The sequence below is a fragment of the Moschus berezovskii genome, chromosome 12 (assembly GCF_049115385.1).
Source record: "Moschus berezovskii isolate FMDL1 chromosome 12, NW_MosBer_1.0, whole genome shotgun sequence".
NCBI classification, from domain to species: Eukaryota; Metazoa; Chordata; class Mammalia; order Artiodactyla; family Moschidae; genus Moschus; species Moschus berezovskii.
The window spans coordinates 55,515,160-55,532,138 of record NC_142471.1 but is presented as its reverse complement, the minus strand read 5'-3'; the positions used below and the strand labels follow the sequence as shown (position 1 = coordinate 55,532,138).

At 44.4% G+C, this 16,979-nt stretch overlaps 1 long non-coding RNA gene across 1 annotated transcript in view; it reads right to left on the bottom strand.

Annotated features, from left to right (window-relative positions):
• The window catches only part of LOC148775999 (uncharacterized), a 149,118-nt gene extending 135,860 nt beyond the window's left edge, over window positions 1–13,258 (bottom strand). The window contains exon 1 of the long non-coding RNA XR_016038830.1: window positions 13,160–13,258. This is a non-coding gene — a long non-coding RNA (uncharacterized LOC148775999). The remainder of the gene's footprint in view (window positions 1–13,159) is intronic.
• Window positions 13,259–16,979: the final 3,721 nt, after the last annotated feature.

Below are 16,979 nucleotides of genomic sequence, written 5' to 3'. Positions count from 1 at the left end.
AAACCCAAAGGCCTGAGAACCAGAGTAAATCCCGCTCTGAGTTGGAAGGCTTGAGAACCAAGAATACTGATATCTGAAGGCAGGATAAGAGGGATATACTAGTTCAGAGAGAAAATTCTTTCCTCTACCATTTGGTTCTATTAAGGCCTTCAAATGATTGCATGTGGCCCACTGACATTGGTGGGAGAGATCTTCTTTACTTGGTCTACTGATTCAAACATGTATCTCCTTCCCAATCATCCTCACAGACACACTCAGAAATAGTATTTTATCATCCATCTGAGCATCTCTTAGCTCAATTGACACATGAAATTAACCATCACAGTATGTAATCTTCATTCCCCCAAATTAGCAACTAATTTCTCCATAGAAAGAATTTTCGATAAATCCCAGGGATTCCCTGACTGCTCACCAGAAAGACAAACCATAGGTACATGAACCACAAATATCTAAGCCTCTTAGAGTTACGATTTAGCTATACTAATAATGGGAAGAAGCTACTGCCTTGGCCAAGGAAGAATGTGACCTGCCTCCCAAGCCTGAGAAGGCTCAGTGTACGAACACACTTCTCCCACACTGTACAAGCAAGTGGGGGCTGTCATAAGAACCCAGGAAAGCTATTTGGAAGGTGTGCTCTTCACTGAACTGAGCCCTTGCAGCCTAGAAGAACATCTTCAAGATGGGATTCTTACAAATTCCACACCAGAGTTTGTGGTTAGGACTGGTGAGCTGGTTTCATGGAAACAGAAGGTAGAAAACAAAGACAGAAGAAGATGTACCGGGTCTGCTCCCGAGGCCCAATTATTCTCTTTAGAGAGAAGGCTCTAGCTGGGACAAAGCGACCCCTTCCGCTCACCTCCCTATTGCAATCTTCCACCCTCACCTTCCCAAAACCAAACTTATTGAATGCTTCAGGCATTTCCTTTCCAAAAAAGCCCTGAGACTTGAATAAAATCTAATTGTATAAAGAAAAAGTCATAATGGCAATGAAGAACATTAGAGGACAGTTTTCATAATATTGATTCAATCATGCAAGCACAAAGTGCCTACTTAAGTAACCATCTCATACACTAAGAGGGGCTTCTTTGTTCCTGAAGATAATATTTATAAGGTGTACCAAGACAAAGTCAAATGCTGAATATGATCTCTAAAAAATGATAGACATTGACATGACATGAAATCTCCTGAATCCTGTCAGTAAGATAATTGAGGTTTCTCTTGCTAAGATAAGAATCAACCAACATTTATTTCAACAAAGTAGGAGATACAGGTCTTCTTCCTGGACCATCTTCAACTTTATTTCCAACTTCCTAACCTTTGAATATCCTATTGACATCTTGTTTATTTCAAAAAAAAAAAAGTAGTATTCTAACACTACCTAATGCCCCCAGTTCTCCAAGTCTTTCATCGGACCCTCTCTGTCCCCTTACAGAAACTCGAATGAAATACAAATGTTGTTTTTTCTTCCTCTGTTTCTACTTGACCATACATGATAACATATACTATTCCAACTATACTTCCTCAGTATAATCTAAGTAGCATAGAAGAGTCCCCTTAATTCAACAGATAATTATTTATGATCCGTTTCCAGGAGCGAATCAATTCAAGACCGTGAAAAGTTCCACGTGGAAATAAGTGCAAGGACTGAAATTTGCTCTGAAAAAAAAATCACAGAACTACCAAATGCCTAAGCTGGAAGAAATTTCCAGAGACCACAAAATTAGTTAACTCACTCGATGGCTGAAGATACTTCCTTAAAGTTCAGGGAAGACATTTGAGATTCTCAAGTCCCAATAATACAGAAGATGAGCCATGTCAGGACTCAAGTTTCCTGACACTCACACTATGCTCCACAGTACCTGTCATCAAGTCTTCCCATTACTGAATCCCTCAGTTTCCCAAATAAGCTGGCTTGGCACTGGTGGTCCCAAGCATTGCCAATATGTTTTAATCAACAGAAAAGAGACGATCTCCAGGAAGAGTTCGATGTCCTTTTCCTTGCAAGTACTAAATCATCCATCCCTTGTCTCTTGTTGTTGTTTTAGTCGTTGTGTCCAACTCTTTTGCAACCCCGGTGGGCTCCTCTGTCCAGGCTCCTCTTGCCTCTGATTTCCCAGGCAAGAATACTAGAGTGGGTTGCTATTCCCTTCTCCAGGGGATCTTCCCAACCCAGGGATCGAACCCACGTCTCTTGCATTGGCAGGCAAGTTCTTTACCACTGAGCCACCAAGGCAGCCCTTCTCATGTTTCTTTCCTACCAATACATACATGTGGGCTTTATCAGGATGCTCAGAAAGTTTTTATGCAGAACCACACAGATACTGAATGAATTAGGGACAGACTAGAGACTCGATCCCACTTCTCCTGATTCTGCAGAGGATGATTTCCACTCCTTTGAAGTCTCCCATATCCCAGTGTTCCTTCACAGTGATCTCAAAGAGGAAATGATGCACTTCCACATTTGAGATTCAAACCCATCATTCTAAAGCCAACATGCTATATATTATCCCCTCCTACATGTCTAACATTAGCCAAGACAATCTCCTTCAGCTGGAACCTTCCTGGAACCAACTTTTCCTGCTAAAGACAAACATGAATCTAGCTAAAGTAAGTGCTACTGCTGTTATAAAAATATATTATTACTTGTAGGACTCCACAGAATAAGAGGCAATTCTTTTTTTTATGTGCTGTAGTAACAAGAATGTTTAAATGTCATCTTTATTTTGACCATATTTCAGGGGAAGGCATTAATGCCACATTCTACCTAAATAGGTTTTTATGATACCAAAGACCAGTGCCTTTCCCTGTTGTTTTCTCTTGATGGACAAAAGGCTCCAAAATGGTTTTTAAAAAATTACTGAAATCAAAATGGGTTTTTAAAAATAGTGCCCTTGAGATTGAGTGCAATCTCAAGGGAAAAACTCAAATTCTGACAAAAAACTATAGGGTAAGGAACTTGGGGAAATTATATCAATAACACCAGTGATTTAAACTTGGTTTTAACTTTAACTCATGGTTCTGACACTTTCCATCTCAAAAAATCTCCATCCTTGACTAATAACCTAAAATTCTATCTGGTTTTCTTACTCTTTGGAATGTCAGGCCTAGTATGTGATGAATAGTCCAGGCTTTACACAGTTCAGCAGGTGAATTTAGACAAACGGTATGCCCAGAAAGACAGTTCTTTCACCAAAAAGAGAAAATAAAGAAATGTTCCTGCTTATGTCATGCTGGTAAAGAGAGTATGATTCAGCATAGCTTGTTTAGAAAGTACAATGGTGAAACCAAGTCAGAGCTGAAAGACTTTCTATCCCTTTAACAGTCAATTCCAGAAATAACACCTAGAAAAATAGTATCAATAAGATGTTCATTCCAATGGTAGACAGAATGGGGGATAAGGTGGCAGAGGGGTGGTGATACACATGAGAAAATGAAAATGTCCATTACCATGTTGACTGAACCAGGAAAAGGGCTGAGAGGCAAAAACTGGGGGGAAAAAAACTCCATACCCAACAATAGAGATACAATGCAGTAAAACAGTGCCCATTTGATTAACAATTATAAACAATAATTATGAAACCTGTGTAGAAACCTAGAAAAATATTTTGAATGAAATACTAGAGAATACAAAATAGTTATCATCTTAGTCCATTTGGGCTGCTATAACAAAGTACTATAGACTGGGTAGCTTTTAGCAACAGAAATTTATTTCGCACAGTAGTTTGAGAAGCCCTAGATCCAGGTGCCAGCATAGTCGTGTTCTGGAGAGAACCCTCTTTTCTATTCATTGGTGTCACATGGCGAAGGGCTTAGGAATCTCTCTGGAGCCTTTTTTTAAATTTAATTATTTATTTGGCTACACTGAGTTTTAGTTGCCACAGGGGGATCTTCACTCTTCATTACAGCACCGGGATTTTTTGTTGCCTCGAGTGGGATATAGTTTCTCGACCAGGGATTGAACTTGAGACTCCTGCATTGAAAGACGAATTCGTAACCACTAGACCACCAGGAAAGTCCCCTCTCAGGAGCCTCTTTTATAAGGTCATTCATGGGGGCTCCACCTTTATGGCTTAAGTACCTCCCAAAGGCCCACCTCCTAATACCATCACATCAGGCATTAGGATTTCAACATATGAATTTTAAGGAGGCACAGACATTCAGACCATAGCAAGTATGTATATTTCAATTGCAATAATTTGAAAAAATACCATTGCCCTGCCTATAAGCCTTCATCACTGGTTCCCTACTGCCACCAAGTTTTAGCACATGTTGTGTCCAACTCTTTTGCAACTCCGTGGACTGTAACCAGCCAAGCTCCTCTGTCCATGGGATTTCCCAGGCAACAATACTGGAGTAGATAGCCATTCCCTTCTCCAGGGGATCTTCCCAACCCAGGGAATGAACCCTCATCTCCTGCATTGGCAACCAGATGCTTTACAGCTGAGCCATAGCCTCCTTAAAAATGGCTATTAGGTCCTATTTTGTTTGGTCGCCCCATTCTCTAAAAGCCCTGCTGCTAAGTCGTGTCAGTCGTGTCCGACTCTGTGTGACCCCATAGACTGCAGCCCACCAGGCTCATCTGTCCCTGGGATTCTCCAAGCAGGAACACTGGAGTGGATTGACATTTCCTTCTCCAATGCATGAAAAGTGAAAGTGAAGTCACTCAGTCATGTCCTAAAAGCCCTAGTGCTATTTAGAAACCATTGAAATTGCCCAAACATGTCACTCTTCAGCAATGAGCTGAATCATTACTTCTTCAAGAGGGTTTCATGACCTTCCTTACAAGAAGACTCCCCTTCTCAGCATTTTCACACTGCACTGTAATTGCCTGTGTACTCTTCAGTTGCCCCAAGAGGACAGAGAGCTCACTTCTAGAACTGAGGTCTTGTCTCCTTTACTCCGAGCTCTATCCTAGCACAGTGCCTGGCATGTAGAGGGGCTCAACCAGATCCACGAATCACACATCTAAGCACATAACAGGTGTACAAAATGAGCTAACAAGCTGAGGAAACATGTTTTATTCCCTTGTCTCAGCTAACAGACCTTCATAAGGACCTGGAAGACCAAGTTCAAATCTCAAACCGCTCAGAGTTCCTCAGTGAACAAGAGAATGGGGTCCCTAACCCGAGGCCATACTCCATCTTCTCCAACCCCTGGCTCTCTCCCACATTGTGAAGGGCCTTGTTCACACATCTACAGACCCCTCGGGCCGTATGTCCAAGCTGTACCCACAGCCCCTGCCATAACTGCCTCTTACACCCCTCAGAACTCAAAGTATGTACCAACATCATGGCAGACTCTTGGGAAGTCAGGCCTAGAGAATAAGCTTGGGTACAGAAGTGGGTGCGGGGCTGTGTGGGCAGGAATTTGGGGTCCTGGCACCTGAAGTACATAGGGGCATGGACTCTAATGGAACACAGTTCCTCAGCCCTGCAGAATCCTTGCCCTGTGTGGAGGGGCACAGTGGAAGGAGGCCAGCAGAGGCAGAGCTCAGGTGAGCACAGTCCCTTCTGAGTGTCACCAGGATTTTTTCAGAGAAGATGCCCAGAAAGAAACCCCTGATGCAACTTCTCCGGTGGTCCAGTGGTTAAGGTTCCACACTTCCAATTCAGGAGTGCGGGTTCGATCCCTGATTGAGGAACTAAGCCATGTGGTGTGGCCAACAAATTGTTTAAAAAAAATAAAATAAAGCATGTTTAAAGCATCTTAAAAAAAGAAGAAGAAAAAAAAAACCAAGAACATAAGCATACATGTCCCCTCCCTGAAATGTAGGCTTTTCAACTGAAACAGCCCTCCAGACCCACCGAGGATGACAATCCCATAGACTGCTGAGCAGAGGCACCAGGAAGATGCCACATGACACACTAAAGCATCGGGAAGGGCACACCAAGGTGACCCGGGGAGACTTCTCAGCCCTCTCCTACACTCATTTGGTAAATTAGAGAAGATCAGTGAAAACTGGAAGAGACTCAAGGCTCACATTATCCCTGGATGGTTTGCTCCATGTAAATAATAAGAACTTTATGGTAGCAAGCAGATTGTACATTATCATTAGTATGATTTCAGCCTGCTTTATGGCTCCTCAGCTGGTTGGAAACATATTTTTAGTTCTAATATCAAAACGTGTCAGAATTTGTTTTGCTAAAGCTAACAGAATGATACAGGTCAGATCAATTATTATGAAAAATTCAATTAAGAAAGTGCCATATGTGGCACTATAAAAAAAAGACTGCAACAGCACATATGGCTGAAAAGAAGTGGTGACATCAACGTCACCCTGCCCTTCAGTCCTTGTCACTGTGGCCACATCAGAATGGGAAACCCCCTCCTCCTTCTCCATGCCGGCCTCATCCTCTCCTCTGTGTTCCCAAATCTCCTATTCTGTCACCCCAAACCAGGTCACCAGGCAACAAGTTTAACTCTGCTGTCTGCAGAAGACTTGGTGAACAGAGCTTTGGTATCTTTTGTGGCTGTGTGTGGAGTTGTTTAGTCACCAAGCCATGTCCAACTCTTTTGTGACCCCATGGACTATGGCCCACCAGGCTCCTCTGGACATGGGATTTCGTAGGCAAGAATACTGGGGTGGGTTGCCATTTACTTCTCCAGGGGATCCTCCCAATCCAGGGATCAAACTCACATCTCTTGCATTTCCTGCATTAGTTGGCTGATTCTTTACCACTGAGCCACCAGGGAAGCCCCATTAGTTTCTTGCCTGCATGAGTGGTCAGAGGTTAGGGACACCAGGTCTGGTATCCAACACACTGGATTTCAGTCCCTTTACTACTTCAGGTGACAATGAGGAATTTATTTAATCCTTTTAAGCCTCAGTTCTCTTATCTAAAAATGGGGATAATAGCATCAGCTCCCTCCTGTATCTGTTTAGTAAACTAAATGAGATAATGCATGTTAAAGTACTGAGCATGGTGTCTGGCAAGCAGTAAATACTCAACCTGTATTAGTTATCATGTTTAGTTTCCTGTCATTGACAAGCAGCAGGTGAGGTGGAAAGGTTTACAGTTTAAGTCAGGAAATCTGGACCTGCCACAAGCTCTAAGACTTTGAGGATAGTCAGTTCACCTCTCTGGACCTCCATTTCCTCATCAGCAAGTGGGAAGTCATCGTACCCATCTGGCAGAGTTGTTTCAGGCTTCAGTGAAATACTGCACGGGGAAAGTGCTTACAAACTATTACGTGATATGCAAGCAGAATTTAATGTAATCATCTCCAAGTTAGCCCTGAGCCTCTGGGAACACTGGGCAGATGCCATCTACATGAGTTTGTTCAGAATATGCACTGTCCAGGCAGTTGAGTAATACCTAAAAGCATCCCGAGTCTAGCGATGCAAAGCAAAAATGAGTCACAGAAACGGGGAAGCCTGAGCTCAGAAGGGTCGGGAGATACACACCAGAGCCAGATTCAGAAAGGCATTGTCTGTCTTCTTGTACTTAATAGCTTGTGCCTGCCTGCGTGCTGTCCCTTCAGTCATGTCCAACCCTTTGAGACCCCGTGGATTCTAGAGCCCATCAGCTCCTCTGTCCATGGGATTCTCCAGGCAAGAATACTGGAGTGGGTTGCCATGCCCTCCTCCAGGGACTCTTCCCACTTAATAGCTTAGCATCTTTCAAATAGATATATTTGAAAATATAATGTTTTTAAAAAGCCCCCAAATTGATATGCAATCATATGGCTTCCTGTCAAGTCTACAGTCTATAATGATTTTGTCCCTTGAAACCAGAACCCAAGAGATAAACCAGTGTGGGGTTACTGTGACGCACCACAATGGCCGCCGTGCTCGGACTGGCCAGACCTGGCCTCAGAGTTTTACTGATAGAGGCGGCCAGCGATCTGACCACTTGGCCCAGGCTGTGGAATTTTTCAACCTTCTGGTCCGCAGCTCTTGGCTAACAATTACGCTCTCTGCAGGCCCTTCCAGCCTGGTCATTCTCCAAGGCAAAGTGAACTGATTATTTACACACAACTCTTTCTTCTTGGCCTCTGAGGTCTGGGGTGTGTTATGCATTTTTTTTTATCCCGAATCTCTTACTTAAGGAAAGCACTGAGGAGGTCCAACACAGGACCATGGAAAGGGGGAAAGAGCTTTGAAGAAAATGATAGAGAGGAGGGGGCAGCCTCTCTGGCCTGACCCTGCTTTGCCTCTTCAGGTGAAGGAAGAGGAAGGGTGGCGTCAAGGTTGCACCAGAGCGGTTCTGAGGAGGAAGCAGTTTGGGGAAGCGGTCGCTGGCAAAGCTCAAGGCAGCTGCCAACTCCTGCAGGAGGCAGCCTCATCCGCCTGGGGATGCTCGGCCTCAACAGGAAATGGCGGAGTCCTGCTCCTTTGGTGTCACCAAGGGGCTGCGGGAGGTGACACCTGGAGCAGGAGACGCAGGTGGAGGGAGACGGGCCCCGCCGGGGTGGCGCTGTCGGCCCAGCCTCTTCACCTCGCTCTGGTCCCCACCTTGGTTTCCTCTTAGCTGTGGCTAAAGAAACAAAACCACACAAAACAAAAAACCCTCACCTCACATGTGTAATATCAACATTTTTATTCAAAGTGGGGGGAGGAGGAGACTATAGCTAAGCATGTCCGTCCCCTGAGTCTCCTCCTTGCCTCTTGGCTCGGGCCTCCGGGCTCTCTCCCCCAGCCCTCTCCTCCCCACCTGTGCCCTGTAAGCTGCCATTCTCCTGTCTGGCCTCTGGCCCTCTGCTACACTCTCTTTTTCCTGTCTCAGACCCTTTCCCTGGAAATCCCTCGCTCTCTGCCCCCTTCTCTGTCAGTACCCCCATTCTCCCTCCAGCTCTTCTAGTCTATCTTTCCTGTCTCCAGCCCATCTCTTTGAAATGCCCTGATGGGGACTTACTGACTTCTCTGTTTCTGGCTTCTAGGGACTTTAATCATAGTGTAATCTTACATACGGAGCTGTCAAAAGGCCTTGATACTGGTGGAGAAAGAATAAGGGAGAGGATGGTGGTGGTTCAAGTTTAAATAAGGAAAATGAGTGTCATGATAAAACAATTTTCTTAATAAACTTTTTAATTTAAATTAATTTATTATTAAACTTTTTAATTTAAATTAGCAAATTTATTATTCAACTTTTAAAGAATACTTCTCATATTTCTTTATAGCCTCCCTGGAGCCTAGCATCATGCCTAACACATGAAAAATACTAAGTAAAAATCAGTGGAATAAGTTAAGGAATGAGTTGAAAGAACAAATACTGAAACAAAGTGTGGTTTCATTTCATTTGAGCATGTACAGCCATAGTGTCGAGTGAACCAGAGAACTGACATGCCCATCTTTAGAGACTCTTGGAAGACCTCTAATGAAGAAACATATTCACTAATGATTAGCATAAACATTATTAAAATCTAAATGCTGCTGCTAAGGTTTGCCCTCTTCCACGGTCTAACATTTCTCTTGTTTACTAAATTTCTTGGCAAACCCTCTTTTATAAATACACATAGAATCCCAATCTGCAAGTTCTGTACATAAAGCCTAGGACTCTGCACTCATCCCATGACAACACCAGGTTACTTTCCCATCCCCTCGGTACCCACCTGGTTCATCCGCTTGATTGATCTAACTCACCCTTTCAACAAACTTTTTATAGCTTTTTGTTTTGCCAATTTTATGCTGTGTGCTTTACACATACCAGCTCAATGAATCCATACCACACTCCAAAGAAGGAACAGCTTTTCTCTCTGCATTTCAGATGAGGAAACTGAGGCTGAAGCTGTTCAAGTAGGTTCACTAACCATCCCAGTTTGCCCACCTCCACAGGGGTTCCAGAACCAGGGGCTTGCAGTTTTCCTACTAGGATGGTCCAGGGAAAGCTGTCCCAGTTTGCTTGGGGCTGCGGAGTTTCCCAGGACATGGGACTCTCAATGCCAAAATGGGAAAGTCCTATGCAAATTGGATGACCTGGACACCTGACCCAAGTCATGTGCTCGAGGTCACACAGCTGTTTAACATTAGAGTGGGATTCAAAGTACCCCTGGTCTGATGTCAAGGCTCCACTTTTACCTACCGTGCTTCATCCAGCCAATATTTCATTTCTGACTGCTTCTAAGACATCTCATAGTCACCTTGCACCCCAAATGTCACCTCACCAAAAATCTCTCTTCCCCTAAAACCAACTGTGCTGATCCCCTCTACTGAAGTTACCTAAAAGCATCCTGAGTCACTTCCAAATCTCCCCAATTCTCCCCTCCCTTGCTGCTCCCAACACTACCACTTTCATCATGTCTCCTGCCCCTGAATTCCTGGAGCCAAAAGGCCTCTCTGCCTCCAAGTATCCTCCCTGCACAGAACCCTGAGATGCATTCTCTAGAATGTAGACCTGAAAGAGAATCAGGGGACAACCTTAAGCTGGTGTGTTGAACAGCTAAGACAAACAGAATGAAAGGGCAGAGACCGCTCCAGCACCTCATCTTCCTAACCTTCGGCAAGTGTGTCTTCCAAGGCACCTCACCCTGCCTCTCCTGTGCTTCCCCTGGGCCTCAGAGCAAGTCCAAACTGTGTATCTGGAACATTCCAGCCCTCCTGCTCTCTCTGCTCGGATAGGTCGGTCTGGTCCTCACAGACCTCTGCTCACTTCCACACGCTCTGCTCTTGTCCACCCTACCCTCCCTCCATCACTGAGAAGGTCTTTATTGAGCATCTACCATGAGCAAAGCCTCACACTGGGGAACACATCCCAGAGAAGACTGAACCCCCCCCCGCAAATAAGTGGCTTGTCCGCTCCCACATATTCACCTCCTCACAACCCATTCTCCTGACTCCTTTTCCTCATCATTTTCCAGAACATACAATGTTTATACCATGCCTTTTGTCATTCAGGCTTTTCAGTCTCATTTTCTGTCTGCTCCATGTAGGTGGGTCTTGATTTCTTAATTAGATGGACCATTATCAGATGTCATAGTACTGACAAGCCTTTCTTCCTATTCCCCACAATACATCTGGCTTTCTACTGGGTATATACTTGAGAAGGACTCATTGAGCTGCATTAAATTGGTCATAACAGATTTTCTGTCACTGACAATCCCATGCAGCAATTCTTTTTTCTCTGATTCCAGTTTACACAGCAGTCATTCTGCCAAAGAAAACCTTGACTGGATACTCTTTGCACCGCAGTCCAGGAGGGAAAGAGCTGACATCCAATTGACCCACTAACACTGCTTTATTCTACCACCACTGGGGAGAAGCCCACCTCCCTGTCATGCTCGCCCACCTCCCACAGACAGTTCAAAGAACCTAATCACCTGAATCTTCTGAATCCTCCGTCACCTTCCACCCCCTCAGCAAACGCACATTCCACCTCAAATACTGAACCACAACTTAGATTTTTAAAGTTCAAGAGTTAAGAAGAACTAGCAATTGACTCATTTCTCCTTGATTCAAAGAACTATGTGGGTTCTCTAGAGCAGCCCTGACACCCTTCATGTGCGCCAGTTCCCGAAGCCAGGGCAGTCCAAGGGGATTCCTACTTCCCCAACCAAACTGAACTGAGTACCATACATAAATCACACAGCCTTGATGTGTGACCTTAAGCCAGTAAGTCATCTCACAGCTCTGGGCTCAGGAGCCTGCAGCTACAAAGTGAGGGACCGCTTCTCTGCAGGTTCTCCAAGGACCCCTGAGCACACACATTTTCTGACTCTAATTTCCTTCTCCCTCCTGGGCTGACTCTCCAGCACAACCTGCTCAGAAAACAACTCCAGTCCCAACAAGTCCTCTGCTACCTGCTCAGCTCTTCCACTGCCAGGATAAAAGGTAGAAAGACATTTTCTTTTTATTAAGTTCCAGTCTGAGAAAAGCTCATGAAAACTACTAGTTACTCTACCAGTCAAAGGGCAAACAAGCCCCTGGGGCTCTCAGCTGTCCTGTGGATGCTAGGGTACCCAAGGTTGGAGAAAAATGAAAAGACTGAGCAGGGACATTTGATCGGGTCTGGGCTCAGACACAGAGAGCCTAGCTAACAATGACCTGACACCCTCCCCACCAGAATCTGAGGCCTCTTCCTTGAAGAAGCTGAGCAAATAGAGTCTTGGCTGCTGGCTGAGAAATTAAAAGTCATCATCAGGAGAAGAGGCAGCTGCTGGCCGCCAAGGGAGCATGGATGTGTATGCCAAGTGTTCTCGACAGTGAGAGAAACTGACCAGCAGGGTTTGATCAGATGAGGTATGAGTTTCTCTTGATGGTTCAATGCTTTTCCATTGAATATTTGGAAACGTCTAAAAACCATGGCGCCTCAAAGATGGAAGACAACTTTCCCTTATAAATACAACCCCTGTTAAAGCTATTAGAGTTTGTGAATATATATTAGGAAAAACTGCACCAAAATAAGGAGAGAGCAGGGTTGGATGGTGAGAAAGAACCAAATTCCTGGCAGCCGAAGTATAATCCCATAGAAAAATGGATGTTAGCCATGCAAATAGACCCTCCAATAGACTGTGATTTGGAAAGAAGCAGCGAATGAGGAGGGGTCCAGCATAACCTCAGATGACCCCTCTAGGCTCTCTGGCTTCTACCTTTCCATGTTTTGTGACTTCATTTTCATTCTTTTTTTTTTTTTCCACATGTATTTACTGAACACCCGACACAAGTCAGGCATTTTTCTCAAAGCAGATGAAACAGACAAGGGTCTGCTCGAACAGACTCAAGTCAGACAATAAACAAAGGGAAAGCACATGAATGAAGGAGATAGTTTTAGAAAATACTAAATAGCCTATGAGCAAAAAAGGCAAAGAATCTTTGATGGAGAATGACTTGGTGCAAGGACTGCTTTAGAGAGATGAGTCAAACTAGACCTTTCTGAGGAAAGCTCGGAGCTAATATATGAGCATAGAGAAGAAGCCAGACTTGAGAAGATGCTAGAGAAAGGCAACCTGAGCAGAGAGAAGGGAATGCAAAGGGCCCCAGGGAGAGCAGAAGGGCCAGGGGGACTTGGAGCTTGAGGAGTCTGTCTGGAGATAGGAGGAGAAGGGTGGAAGCCCCAGGACAGGACCTGTGCGCCCTTGAGAGCCACAGTGAAGAAAAATCAAAGTGGGCAGCCATCGGGTATACTGTCATGGAGAGGATTCTCTTCCCTGAGCTGGAGAGGCTCTTTCTCCAAGGAGAGAAACACTGAGCAAGGGAGCTCAGCCCACAGGGAGTGGCACTTACAGCGAAGAACCACCAGATGGCTCCATGAGAAGACTGCCCAGCGCCGCCTCCTGCCATTGCTGACGCCTTTCCTGTCTAAGGTAGAAGCACTTTTCCCACCGAACAAAAGCTTCTTTAGCAAACTGCCACTTTTGCTTTTTTTTTTTTTTTTTTTAACAAAAGGAACCAGTAGCAACCAGTACAACACAGTGGTCCTGTGACTTAACATCTTTGTATCCTACTGGCTGAAAGAGGAAGCTCCTACTTGCCAGGGGGGGCCCCTCAATGATTCATTTCCAAGCTCCCACTTTTCAAAGCACTGTGCCCACCCCAACTGGCTAGGTCGCTCTCCTTTCCAGAAACACAATCCTAGAAGAAGAGAAATGCCGGTAGCCAGGCCACAGGCCAAGCTTCAACTGTCCAAGAAACAGATTTGCCCAGGAAGTAATGGTTCTAGGACTTTAGGACCTCCAATAATGGTATGTAAGAGAATATGGGGCTGGAGGGGGAAGAGGAGCAGAATGTAAAGGTCAGGCAGGATGTTTGCTATATTATTACCAAATTTTCTCTCAATAGTATCTTTTTTTTCAATATACACAAGAATTGCTTCAGACCTCCTAATAAGCACCAGCCCTAGAAACAGAGTTGTTCAATATGAAAGAAAGGGTGTCAGTGACCAGCACGCAGGTCTAGAACCAGGAAGCAAAAGTCTGCAGGACTTATCAGTGAGTCAGCTGAATACATCAAGGGCTCAGGGGCCTCCCAGGAGTGTGAATGGGGGAAAAAACAGTCAGCCTCTGTCTTTAAGAGGCTTACAGTCTAAAGTTGGCATGGGAATTTTCAATGAAATTTTTTTTTCCTCCCTATCTGTTGGAACTAGCCTCTCCCAGCCTCGATTTCCAATAGTCCTTGGTACACATTATAGTTGTGTTTGACCTACATCTCTCAATAGATAGGGAGTCCCTGAGTCCGGCCCACATGTCATCCACATCTGTGTCCCCCGGCCCCTCCCACACAGACTGAGAGATAAATATGTATAGATAGTGATAATTTATAGATACAAAGAGAAAGGGAGAATTTGTTTCACAGTATTGTTCTCAAAACCCTGCTTTCCGCCTTTCCCTGACATGGTACATACACACACACACTTAAAGGATATATGCATCATGGTCTAGCAACTCATTTTCACAACTCCCATTGGAGCAAATTCAAGATAAAGAAGTGACCCTGGAACATGAAGCTGTATGATGACTTTTCTATCTGCCTGACCCCAAAAAAGAAAAAGCCAGGAAGGACTCTTGATGAATTGCTTTCAGCAGGGAGGAAGAAGGACCTGCTGTGGGAGTCCATCATGTTTCCAAGAACAGTCACCAGTGCCCTTTCTCCAGCAACATCTGGAAGAACGCTCCTCTATGTACAGCTCACAGACTGTCACTGTTCAAAAAATGTTCTTTCTGCCCCTGCTTTACTGGCAGTATAGGGTGTTTGGGGCCAGAGTGACACCCCAAAGAGCCTTGCATGGTGAATTTGTCACCGCTGGCTGCATCTTCCTCTGTCATTGCTCTAATTGCCTATCTCCCTGGGGGGCATGACCCCTTTAAATGGCTACCAGTTTCCTACTTGTTTGGTCAAAATCTGCTAGCCTGGAAGTCAGATCCTCTTCAGCTTAAACATCCCCTTTCACCATCACGTTTCCATAGTACTCTGAACTTCCAGCCCTCCTCACCCTTATAATTGCTTAATTAAATTTGAATTAAATATTTGTTTAATATCACCAGAGCAAGCGGATGCTGATTGCAGCCATGAAATTAAAAGACGCCTTCTCCTTGGAAGGAAAGTTATGACCAACCTTGGTAGTATATTAAAAAGCAGAGACATTACTTTGCCAACAAAGGTCCATCTAGTCAAGGCTATGGTTTTTCCCATGGTCATGTATGGATGTGAGAGTTGGACTGTGAAGAAAGCTGATCGCCAAAGAATTGATGCTTTTGAACTGTGGTGTTGGAGAAGACTTTTGAGAGTCCCATGGATTGCAAGGAGATCCAACCAGTCCATTCTAGAGGAGATCAATCCTGGGTGTTCATTGGAAGGACTGATGCTAAAGCTGAAACTGCAATACTTTGGCCACCTCATGCAACGAGTTGACTCACTGGAAAAGACTCTGATGCTGGGAAAGGTTGGGGGCGGGAGGAGAAGGGGACAAACGAGAATGAGATGGCTGGATGGCATCACCGACTCTGTGGACATGAGTTTGAGTGTACTCCGGGAGTTGGTGATGGACAGGGAGGCCTGGCGTGCTGTGATTCATGGGGTCACGGAGAGTCGGACACGACTGAGCGACTGAACTGAACTGAAGACGGCTGAGCCCTCTGTGTGTAGGGAGATCTTTTTGTTCACGCACTCGAAGTAGTGGCTGGCACCAAATATTCACCTCATGAGTATTTATGACTCATTCGGAGACTGGCTGGCTTGATCAGTCTGGGTGATCAAATGAAACCATTTGGGTTTCATCTCCTGACTCCTCCAGATGCACACCAATGTTCCATCTAAATACACTACTCCTTAAAATCTCTCTTTACTTTCCTATCCCTATGACTTTGGTCATGCAATTCCTTCTTTTTGGATAATGAGTATTATTTTCCATCCAATTTAAAAAGGAATCAGACAATCAGAATCAAAAAAGACTTAAAAATACTTTTTACTAAGAAACAATTTCACATACCACAAAATCAACTGATGATTTTTATTGTATTCCCAGCCACCATCACCAATTCCAGAACATTGCCATCACCCCAAAAAGAAACCTGGTACCCATTGGTCATCACTCTCTATTCTTCTCCTCCCCCAGCTTCTGTCAATCACTAATCTACTTTTTGTCTCAACAGATTTGCCTATCCTAGATATTTCATTTAAATGAAATCATACAATATGTACAGTTTCTTTCACTTATGTGATTTTCAAGGTTCATGCATATCGTAGCATAGATCAGTACTTCATTCCTCCTTATGGCTGAATAGTATATATTCCATTGTATGACTACATTATGTTTTATCTATTCATTCATCAACTGATGAACATTTGGGTTGTTTACACTTTGGAGCTATTATGAATAATGTTGCTGTGAATATTTGTGTACAAGCTTGTGAATGTATGTTTTCAATTATCTTGGGTTTATATCTAGGAGTGGAATTGCTGGGTCATATGGTTCAGTTCAGTTCAGTTCAGTCGCTCAGTCGTGTCCGACTCTCCGCGACCCCATGAATCACAGCACGCCAGGCCTCCCTGTCCATCACCAACTCCCGGAGTACACTCAAACTCATGTCCACAGAGTCGGTGATGCCATCCAGCCATCTCATTCTCCGTCGTCCCCTTCTCCTCCCGCCCCCAACCTTTCCCAGCATCAGAGTCTTTTCCAGTGAGTCAACTCGTCGCATGAGGTGGCCAAAGTATTGCAGTTTCAGCTTTAGCATCAGTCCCTCCAATGAACATCTAGGATTGATCTCCTTTAGAATGGACTGGTTGGATCTCCTTGCAGTATAAGGGACTCTCAAGAGTCTTCTCCAACACCACAGTTCAAAAGCATCGATTCTTCGGCGATCAGCCTTCTTCACAGTCCAACTCTCACAACCATACATGACCACGGGAAAAACCATTGCCTTGACTAGACGGACCTTGGGTCATATGGTAACTCTGTTTAACTTTGTAAGGAACTGCCAAACTGTTTTTCCAAAGTGGCTGTACCTTTTCTACATTCACCTGCAGTGTATGAAGATTCCAACTTCTCTACATTCTTGCCAACATGTTTTCTGTTGTTGTTGATTATTATTATCACCCAAACCAG